Source organism: Microtus ochrogaster, chromosome 22, assembly GCF_000317375.1.
Source record: "Microtus ochrogaster isolate Prairie Vole_2 chromosome 22, MicOch1.0, whole genome shotgun sequence".
Classification (NCBI taxonomy): domain Eukaryota; kingdom Metazoa; phylum Chordata; class Mammalia; order Rodentia; family Cricetidae; genus Microtus; species Microtus ochrogaster.
Window position 1 is genome coordinate 29516850 of NC_022023.1, and position 10967 is coordinate 29527816.

The following is a 10967-nucleotide window of genomic DNA, read 5'->3' on the forward strand; positions in this document are numbered from 1 at the left end:
GATTTTTTTAAAGGCTCCTCCTTCCCTAGTTCAGCACTGGCAAATTTGAAGAAAGATGGGATGCTTCATTGGCCCACAGCTACTGTGTAAGTACATTCTGATCTGGCCTGGGACTTGCTGAGTGAGTCTATCAGTAGGGGGCTCTACCGGAGGAAGAAAAACCCAGAAAGCTGTTGTTTTAAGCTCCAGGCTTTTGTCTCAGATCAGGAGGGCACGGAAGAAGCCAACCATCTTGGAGTTCATCATCTTATTACCTAGTCATGGACCTAGCGGTCTCTCAGGGAACCTAATTTCTATTCCCTCGGGATTTCATCAAGGTCCCCTTCCTTCATTCTTCTCTCTCTGTCGTTCACTCTTGTCCTCTTCTAGTCTACCATGATTCCAATATAGCCAGGCTTTCTCCAGACGCTGTCTCTCACCTTTAGACTCACTGACCTACATAACTATAAGAAATAAATCTGTGTCCCATGTAGCTTATCCATCCCTGCTATCCTGATGAAACAGCACGGGAGAGTCTAGCGCAGTGCATTATCCTTGATGAAGTGACGTAAAAGGATGATGTCACAGGGTTCCTAAAGGCAGGGCGATCGAAAAAGAGAGTTCTGATGACAGCAGCAGCATCAGGGAGAAATTAAGCCCTGGCATTGCTGATGGACAAAGGAAGCAAAGGTTGAGATAAGTGAACTGCCTATAGGAGCGGGAAAAAGCAAAGCAACATATTTTAAGGACCAGCGCTCCTGACAGGCAAGTATCACCCTGAGAGATTGAGTTGGACCTCTGGGATGCAGAATATATAGTAAGATGCTAGTTTGCTAGCTTTCTGTAACTGCTTACACACCAGAATTTTAGTGGCTTAAAATAATAGTCTCAGAAAGCAAAGAAAAACGAGACAACAATTCACAATCCCAGAGAACCTAGACAACAAAGAGGACCCTAAGAGAGACATACATGGATCTAATCTACATGGGAAGTAGAAAAAGACAAGATCTCCTGAGTAAATTGGGAGTGGTGGGGATCGTGGGAGAAGGTAGAAAGGAGGGGAGAGAAAAGGAGGGGAGTGAAGAAAAATGTATAGCTCCATAAAATCAATTAGAAAAAATAATAGTCTCTCAGCTGGGCAGTGATGGTGCAAACCTTTGATCCCAGCTTCTGGGAGGCAGAAGCAGGCAGATCTCTGTGAGTGTGAGACCAGCCTGGCCTACAGAGTGAGTTCCAGGAAAACCAGTAACAACAACAATAGTCTCTCAAAGTTCTAAGCATGTATTTGTTTCTGTTGTTGAGTTTACCACTTTCTAATATCTCAAGCTTGTCTATCTACACTAAACATTTTTCCCTCAGTGAATTGACCCATTGGCCTAGATCAAATGATGTTTTTTTTTTCTTCTGGTGGTCTTCCTTGAAGTCTACTTGAATACTGTGGTTGAAAGAACAGCTCTTACAAAGAAACGGTTTACTCTGAAGCAAAATGTGAGCGACTCTAGCGGAGGAACGTTGACATTCAGTTTCTTTCCAAAGAAAACGCATGTTCCAACACGTGAACAGTCCCACCAAGCTTTGTAACAATAGAACAAAGGAAACCATACATCAAGACACTTTTCAAAATGTAGATGAGTTTCAGAAAAGTGGAGAAAGGTCAGTTATAGGTCTCAGGTTTGGTCCGACGGCATTGTTAGCGTCTTGCTTAGGGAAACTAGGCGTCTATTTGTATATCCCAAAGGATCTGCCTAATGGTGACAACATAGTAGGAAGGGGAGAAAAGGCTGCTAAGGGAACTAAAGATGGCTCAAAATAATTTGGCTCTGGGCTTGCAAAGTCGCTGAAGTTCAGATCCATAGGTGCGTATTATTGATGCTCTAACCAGCCAGTCAGTCTTTGCAGTCCTGATTCTTTTCAGGGATTTTCATACGGAATGCTACCATAGACAATCTGAGGGCCTAGTGATTAACTTCTGCACCGTAGATCACTTTGCAATCTTTAAATCTTTTCATCCACTTTGTGTCTTTATCTCTTTTTGTTTGTTTTTCGAGACAGGGTTTCTCTGTCTAATAGTCCTAATTGTCCTGGAACTAGCTCTCGTACACCAGGCTGACCTTGAACCCACAGATCCTCCTGCCTCTACCTCCCGAGTGCTGGCACTAAAAGTGCATGCCACCACCACCCAGCGTGTCTTTATATTTTAAAGTTATGTCTCTTTTAAACAACATATATTATGATGTCTTTTTATCCAACACGACAATATTTTTACATTATAGTATTTAACCATTTCCACTTGGTTACTAAATAGGTGGCGTTAAGTCTAACAGCTCCGTTTGTTTCTACTCAACCTCTGCACGTTCTGCTCCTTTCCTGCCTTCTGGATTAATATCTTAGCTTTGTATTATTGCTTCCTTTAGCCTCACACCTCAGGGCAGGACACACTTGCAAATGTGTAGGGGGCATAAAGGCTGACTCACAGGGCCCCACCACAGCTCCCACCACTGAGATTCCTTTGTACTTTCTTTCTTCTTTCTTGTTCTGCTTTGTTTGGTTGGTTTGGGTTTTGGTTTTTCTTTAAAAGTTTGTTTCGCTTTGAGGGGGAGGTTACAAGGGTGGGGGGTGGGGTGGGCAGAGGGCACGATCAGGGTGCAAAGTGTAAAAACACAAAAATACAAAGGGAAAGAACAGCGTTTAAGAGTTTAAAATCACACACCAAGGAAAAAGAAAGAGAAGAGAGTCTTCCCACTTCAAACAATTTTCTTGAGAAAAACTCCCTCACAGGTGTGCCCGGCCATTTGGTTTTAGTTAATTCCAGACGTGCTGAAGTTGACAACCAAGAACAGCCATCACAGCCCCATAGGCTTATATATTTGAATGCTCCGTCCCCAAGTGGTAGAAGCATTTGGGAAGGATTAGGAGGCGTGGCCTTGTTGGAGGAGCTGTGTCACTGGGGATAACCCCACCCCCACCCCGTTCCATGCCTGCAGATAAGCTATGAGCTTCTGCTCCAATGTCATACCTGCCTGCCTGCTGCCATGCTCCCCACTGTGGGCCACCTCTCTGAAGCTGAAATCAAGCCCCTAATAAACTCTTTGTGTAAGTTGCCTTGGTCAGCGTGTCCCTTCACAGCAGCAGACACATGAATAAGACTGAAGTAATACTAAATCTACGTGCCTCAACTGATGCAGCTTGGGTCTGGAACACGGACTGGGGTGGTGAGGGAATGAAGGACAGACACCCAGATATATGCACAGAAGAGCTGGGCTCAGCTGGGTTGTGCACACTGACGGCTATACCTACTACTGCTGTGCCTGGGAACCTTGGTGAGTTTATTCTGTACAGCCCAGGGGGAGTTTCTGGTATTGTGTAGCAGTTTAACTTCGAGATAGGGAAACTTGCTAAGACAGAAGGCAGACAACTCAAAACAGCTCCAGGAAGTCCCTGAAACTGGCAAGATTCCGTAGACCCTCCCTCCCAAGAGAAAACAAGAAAGGGTAATGGAGAGTCATCCTCAGGCAAGCAGAGCTGCAAAGATTCCAAGAGACCACCAGCTTCCTGAAATAAGTAGAAAGCAGCTGAGCTACCTGGAAGAGGTCGAAATCAACTATGTCACACGGGAAGGCATCTCTCCAGTCTGTTGAACCGGGTACTTGGCTGTGGAGTGCACTCTAGATTCCGACTTTTCTGAGAAGTCACTCCCGCTGAGGTGGGCTTTGTTGGTGCAGGTGTCTTTGAGTCATTTCTGCTCCCATAATGACTAGTTACCCATATTCCTGTGAGTGACATCAATAAAATTCCTTGGCTCACAAAGTTGGACTGTGGTAGTGTTGATACTTTGTCCTGCTGTGGACTGCCTAACCAAGGAGAGTAGATGTGTGTTGCATGTGTCTCCCCAGGAAAAGTCTGCCACACAACAGTTGGCTAGTCTTCCACAGATCCCTGTAGGCCGGCAGTCTCAGGCAGCAAACATTCTGGAAGAATAAACTGATGTGGGGGTGGCCTTCTGTGTAAGTGTCGCGTTTATTGGTTGATGAATAAAGCTGCTTTGGCCAATGAATTGGCAGAGTATAGAGAGGAAGAAGGTGGAGTCAGGAAGACACCATGTAGCTGCTAAAGGAGAAGGATGCTAGAACCTTCCTGGTAAGGCACAGCCTTGTGGTTATACACAGATGAATAGAAATGGGTTAATTTAAGATGTAGGAGCTAGCAAGAAATATGCTTGAGCCATTGGCTAAACAGTGTTGTAATTAATATAGTTTCTGTGTCATCATTTGGGTCTGGACTGCCGGGAAGCTAAAGTACAGCCTCTGTCTACAATAAACCGTCATTTCTTGTTTCTGTATGTACCACTCCATCTTTACTGAGGGCTTCTTGCTGCTCCTGACAGCTAAGTGGTCTCTTGTCTATTAGTTTGATTTGAATTATTAATACCACCCTGCAGACTCCTGTATAGCTTGTAGAAGAATTGCTGGAACTGGAATTCTACTTGGCTAAGTGAAGACTATAGGGTATGTGACTATCTTCATTTTTTTTTTCTGAGATAGTGTTTCTTTGTGTAACAGTCCAGAAGATAGCTCTTGTAGACCAGGCTGGCCTTGAACTCACAGAGATCTGCCTGCCTCTGCCTCCTGAGTTAAAGTTGTTCACCACCATTACCTGACATTTTCTTATAAAACATCATGACCAAAAGCAACTTGGAAGAGGAATGGGTTTACTTGGCTTTCATACCATAGTCCATTAATGGGAGTGAAGGCAGGAATCTGGAGTCAGGACTGAACTAGAGACTGGAATAACTGAACCTACTCTCTTGTTCTTTATGTCTTGCTCAACCTGCTTTCTTAGAGCGTCCAGGACCACCAGCCCTGGGTGAAACCACCCATAATGGACTTGGCTCTCCCCCATCCATCGCTAATCAAGAAAATGCCCCATGGACGTGCCTGATGGAAGCATTTTATCATTAAGGTTCCTTCTTATCAGATGACCCTAGCTTGGGTCAAGGTGACCAAAAAAATGCCAGGACAGTGACCTACTGATGTGGGAGTGTCGTATATCAATCTGTTGATGTCATTGGTTAAGTAATAAAGAAACTGCTTGGCTGGCCCTCATAGGTTAAAACATAGGTGGGAGGAATAAACAGAACAGAATGCTGGGAGGAAGAGGAAGTGAGCTCAGACTCGACAGCTCTGCTCTGTGGCAGAGAAGTCACGCTCCCATCTCCAGGGCGGACGCGAGAGCTCTGCTCTCTGAGGCACATGCGATGAAGCTCCGACCCAGGATGGACATAGGCTAGAATCTCCCTGGTAAGCCACCTCTTGGGCTACACTAGAAATGGGCTAGTCCAGGTGCGAGAGTTAGCCAAGAAGAGGCTAGATAGAAATGGGCCAAGCAGTGTTTAAAAGAATACAGCGTCCGTGTAATTATTTCAGGGCATAAGCTAGCCAGGCAGACGGGGTGCTGGGGACGCAGCCCCCGCCGCTCATGTCACTACAACCTACAAGCCAAATGTACAGTCTGAGATTGTGGAAATGGGTCTCAGAGTCTAGCTACATTAAGAGTTGATGAAGGGCACCTGACATTAGAGATGACTAACTTCCAGGGCTGTCCTTTTAAACACCTCCAGCCTTGACAATGCAGGCTTCTTTAGTTTTTATATGGCAACAACCACACCTAATTCTGCAGGATGGCAACTGATTTTTTTAAAGACATTCTGATTACTAGTGGGTAATAACAGGGCTCATGTCCATTTATGGGTCACTGGTTATAATGGGACAAAAGCTGCTACACGGACCATCCTCCCTCGGAGAATTTACTCAAGGCTTGTATAATCAGAAATACCATTGTCTTGATTGTGAGTTCATTGTCTCTCCTAGTGAATATGGAAATGGCCACCTGGGTTTTTCCAGGATGAGCTTTGGAATTTGCCTGAAAATTGAGGATGTGGACAGATCAAAATGTGCAATACCTTATATTCCATCTACATTTGTCTTGTGCATTGTAAATATATTTTTATTTTTTTAGTAATATAGACTCACAAATCGTGGAAGCAGCTGGGACAACCTCTAATCACTTTACATCATTCCAAATCTATTTTTAATCACAAGCAAAGCTTTCTTTAATGATAGAGGAAGGTCACTGGTTAATTAATAAAAAAACTGCTTGGCCCTCATAGGTTAGAACATAGGTGGGTGGAGTAAACAGAACAGAATGCTGGGAGGAAGAGGAAGTGAGGTAAGATGCCTCAGACAGACTTGATAGCTCTCTGCTCTCTGGGGCAGACGCGATGAAGCTCCGACCCAGGATGGATGTAGGCTAGAATCTTCCGGGTAAGCGCACCTTGGGGTGCTACACACATTATTAGAAATGGGCTAGTCCAGGTGCGAGAGTTAGCTGAGAAGAGGCTAGATATAATGGGCCAAGCAGTGTTTAAAAGAATACAGTTTCCGTGTAATTATTTCGGGGCATAAGCTAGCCAGGCGGCCAGGAGCCAGGCAGCAGGAATGCAGCCCGCAGCTCCTTCAATACTTTAAAATATGCTTGTACATTGCACCTGTGGATGCGTGCAACTTTTCATATCTGCTGGTATTGAAAAAGCAAAGCATACCGTGGGGTTCCTACTAGCTATTCTTTGAAGCACTGTTTTCCCAACAAAAGATCTTTCTTTTTTTTCTTGGCATGACAAAAATTGAAATCTCATGTGTACTCAACGGTAAATATATAAATTTTAATTTGTTTCCACTTGAAGAGTTCCAGTTCACATAAAAGTTTACAAATGGCTGGACGGTGGTGGTGCACACCTTTGATCCTAGCACTTGCGAGGCAGAGGCAGGAGGATCTCTGTGAGTTCAAGGCTAGCCTGGTCTACAGCGTGAGTTTCAGGACAGGTTCCATAGCTTGTGAGAAACCCTCTCTCAAAAAATCAAAAAAAGAAAAAGAGAAAAGAAAGAAAAAGTGCCAAACAAAACAAGTAAAGTTTACAAAAGATTTTTTGCAATATAAAAAGTTACTTCTATAGGGTTACAGCCCTATAGAAGTGGAGGATAGTCATCCAGACTGTGTTTTGTATTTTGTTGCACTATACACTATAATAAGTCAAGGAATCAACATATTACATTTGTATTATCATTATAGTTTGGTTTTTGTTAATTTTATTATGTTATGTATATATGAAGAAGTTCTAAGAATTACACATTTAACTACGTTTAACACCCACACATTTTACAATAAAAGGCAGTCAAAGCACTGATATGTATTTGCTATAAATATAATTACATGAATTTTATTCTGATATTAAAAGTTACGTAATAAAGGTTTATTTCAAGCTGAGGGGAGAAAAGATGGTGTGGGGGTTGGGCTTGGTGGTGCATGCCTGTCATTTCGGCACTGGAGGGGCAGTAGCAGGAAGATCACGAGTTCAAGGCTAGCCTGGGTTGCAGCAGAACCTGCCATTGGGGTTTGACAGTATGGAGGAGGGTCGCCGGGAGTGAAGAAGGGTAGAAAGTTTGGAGCGATTATTCTACCAAGTTCAGCATTATGATGTATGTTACTTAACCTGTCTCTTAACTTTTTTGGCGGGAGACGGACAACTTCAAGTCAGGTTTCTTTTGCCAGCTATATCCAGTGTCTGAACTTGTGTTTGTCAGTGCCCAGGGGGCAGATGCAATGGCAGCACTGTTACTTGAGGGGCCAGGGCGGGTTATTTTTCACCTGGGTCAAGTAGCATGGACATACTCTCCCAGCCTTGCTCCTACCATTTTATGCATGCATGTGCCCCTTCAACGCCATGTTTGTACCTCCTGCGTCTCTTCTGAAGTTCAACTGGAGACAGTGGCAATCTGGGGGGCATGCGGAGGAAGACATTTACTGAAGCTTCTCACCAGTACGGAGGTCGAGTTATAGTAAAATTAAACACGGTTGTTCTTGCAGAAAACAGAGGTTCTACTCGCAGAAGCCATGTATCGGCTCACAGGCTCGCACCCATCCCTAATTCCAGTCCCAGAGGGATTCAACACTCTCTTCGGATCTTGGCCGGCACCAGGCACTCACGCGGTGCACAAACATACAGGCAAGCCAGACATTTCGTACACATAAAAATGAACGAACCTTTCTTTTAAAATGTACGTCTAGTGGAATTCCCAATTCTGCCTCTTCATAAAGTGGAATTCTTTTCCTCATCCGGCCTTAGCCTGAGCAGAGGTTCCCCTAAATCAAGGATAACTCTGAGGCTGGTGAGCCTGGCAGGATGGAGCTCTCCCAGCCTGGAGATCAACCCACCCGCTCGACCGGTGGAGCCCACCCCGCAAATCCCGGCTTCCTTTGCAGCGGTGAGCTGAGCGGCAGGCGGGGCTCCGACGTCGGAGGCTCGTGGGGGGCGGGGGATACCGACCCGGGCCGAAAGGGCCGAACCGGAGGCTCGGGACCCAAAGCGGCCAGCGGGAGAAGGGAGGAGCGCCGGGAGGAAGAGGCCGAGCCGCGGAGCACCGCCCTGGAGGAAGGGGAGGAGGCCGGGTGTTTCCTGGTGCATTCCCGACCCGCCCCAGTGACTCATTGGGGGTAGGAGAGCTCCCCGGGCCCGCCCTGGACGAGCGAAGGCGGCGCAGACCAGGTAAGAGCGGTAGACGGGCCGCGGGGTCCCACTTCCCTCCCAACCCAGTGGGGCGAGCCTGCAGGAGCCTTCGGTGCAGCCTCGGGGACCGCTCGGCCTCCCGGGATTGCCTCCTGGGCTCCGGAGTCTCCGGGTCACTGCACGCCGGCTCCCGAGCTGAGGACTCCCGGCCCAGCTCGGCGTCTCCAGGGCTCGCTCGCTCTCTCCCCGGAGTCACATTCCAGAATCCCCGGGCCGCGGGCTCCCCAGTGCTGATTGCCCATTCCCCTGGCGGTGCGCAACTCCGGAGGCTCAGCCCCCCAAGTCCCGAACCCCCGAGCCCCCGCCCGGACTCACCCCTGGATCCTGGGATCCCAGACCTCGCGCTTCCGGCACGAGGCTTAGCTCCAAAGAGGAAGAAGGCAGCGTTAATGTTCGGTGTTTTACTGTTGAAAAGTAAGAAGCAGACGGATCGCTCATGTTGTACTAAAGTGAGAAAACAAACCCGAGTCCACCATGGTTCTTGCCCTCAGAGGAAAGGAAGGAGATTGTAGTCCCGGGCAATCGTTCTCCGATTCTTGGAGAGAAGGGCATTTTGGGCTTTGTTAAAGGAAACTGGATTTTGAGGAGCCGTGTGGTGCGCCGCGGCACGTTCATACCGAATTTTATACTTTAAGCCTCATGCGTCTGCTTAATTCGCAACGTTTTGTGAGTTTGAGAAAAAGGGAAGAGATTTGCAGTTGTGGTTTAAGGGCTGGGGGTAGGCAGAGGGAAGCATCAGGGCATCGTCCGCCGAGTTAGCTACGTGGGACGGTTCAAGGCGAGCCCGGTGACTTTGCTCGCGGTTGTCTGCTAGGATTGCTTAAGTGATTCTCGTTGGAAGCAGCAGTGATTCTCGGGTACGGTAACTGAGATCAGTGCTTGCCAACTTGGGGAATTTGCTCTTAGACCCTGGCCAAGTTCAATTGGTTGGAAGTCGAAGCACACCAAACTGATGGAAAGCGCGAATACCTGCACTTCCCTGGTCCCGAGGATGCTAGTGGTTCTTAATCAAAAGCCTGGATCTACAGGCCCAGAGCCTGAAAGAACTAATCCAGTTTTTAAATAAATGTAAGCCGCTGCAGGCGTGTATCGTAAGAAGAATTCAGTAGGGTTGTTGTGGGATCTCTGTTGCCTTCTTCCCCTAAGAGCAGGAACATTGGCAAAATGGTGCAGTTGAAAAGTCCCCTCTAAGAAAGTACATCCACTAGGGATTTGTGTATTTGAGGAAGGTTGTATTTAAGGTTTTTGTTAAGCATTGTATGTGTGTATATGTGATATGTGTGTTCTTGTACGTGGGTGCACGGGTGTGTGAATGTGTTTGCATGAGCGTGTAGAGGCTCAAGACTGATTTGGAGTTTCCTTTTATTGTTTTCGACCTTATTCTTTGACACAAGGTCTCTCTACTGAACCCAGCGTTCACTGATTGAACTAGTTTCGCTAGCCAGCTTGCTCTGGAGATCCCCTGTTCCAACTTCTAAGCACTGGGGCTCCAGGGAGGTTGCTGTGCCCATTGGCGTTTAGTGTGTTCTGGAGATCTGAACCCCCTGCGCATTTGTGTGGCAGATGGTTATCGGCTGCGCGTCTCCCTGGCACCTATGTGTGTTTCTAACTTTATGTATAGTAAAACCCATGCTTTGGAGTGTTGGCTGCTCCTGTAACTAGGATGTAAAACTAGTTCCTGTCACCTTACACGTTTCCTTACTGCGCTCCTTGTAGTTAGCCTTTTCCTACCGTCAACTATTGCCCCCAGGGATCTTTTCATAGTTCTGCCTTGCTTTCTCCAGAACATGCTGTCTTTGTCTTTGACTCTGCATCTGAGATGATACTGTGCTATCATTAAAAAGTATGGAGGTGGGGGGGATAGGGGGAGTTGCTACATTTAAGGCCCCCCATGGTCTTTTATCAACTGAACACCATTAAGTAAAAACGCACAATAGCGTATGGAATACTGTGTTACAGAAAACCTACCCAAGTCTGTCTAAAAGAAGTGAAGTCTGTGCTTTGGATGGGTAGAGCCTTGGGAAGGCGAGATGGCTGGGTGAACGCTCGCTGCTCACCTGAGTCACACACAACCCATGGTGGAGAGGAGCAAATCCTGCAAGTTGTTTCCCGACAGCCAAAAGGACACAGCGATTTGTGCCCGCACTCACCTCCCCATACACAAATAATAAACAAGTGCTTCTTTAAAAGTTAAAAAAAAATGTAGTTCTGGATACAATCTGGAGGAAAGACTAAAATGCGATCTCTATTTCATCTTTTTAAGAAAGCTCTATTTAGCCGGGCGGTGGTGGCGCACACCTTTAATCCCAGCACTCGGGAGGCAGAGGCAGGCGGATCTCTGTGAGTTCGAGGCCAGCCTGGTCTACAA

General features: G+C 46.6%; 1 protein-coding gene across 1 annotated transcript in view; it reads left to right on the forward strand.

Moving 5' to 3' along the window:
- Positions 1–8355: 8355 nt before the first annotated feature.
- Positions 8356–10967, forward strand: part of Cyfip1 (cytoplasmic FMR1 interacting protein 1) — an 80573-nt gene continuing 77961 nt past the window's right edge. The window contains exon 1 of the mRNA XM_026784280.1: positions 8356–8578. The gene's annotated coding sequence lies outside the window, so the exon portion shown is untranslated. The remainder of the gene's footprint in view (positions 8579–10967) is intronic.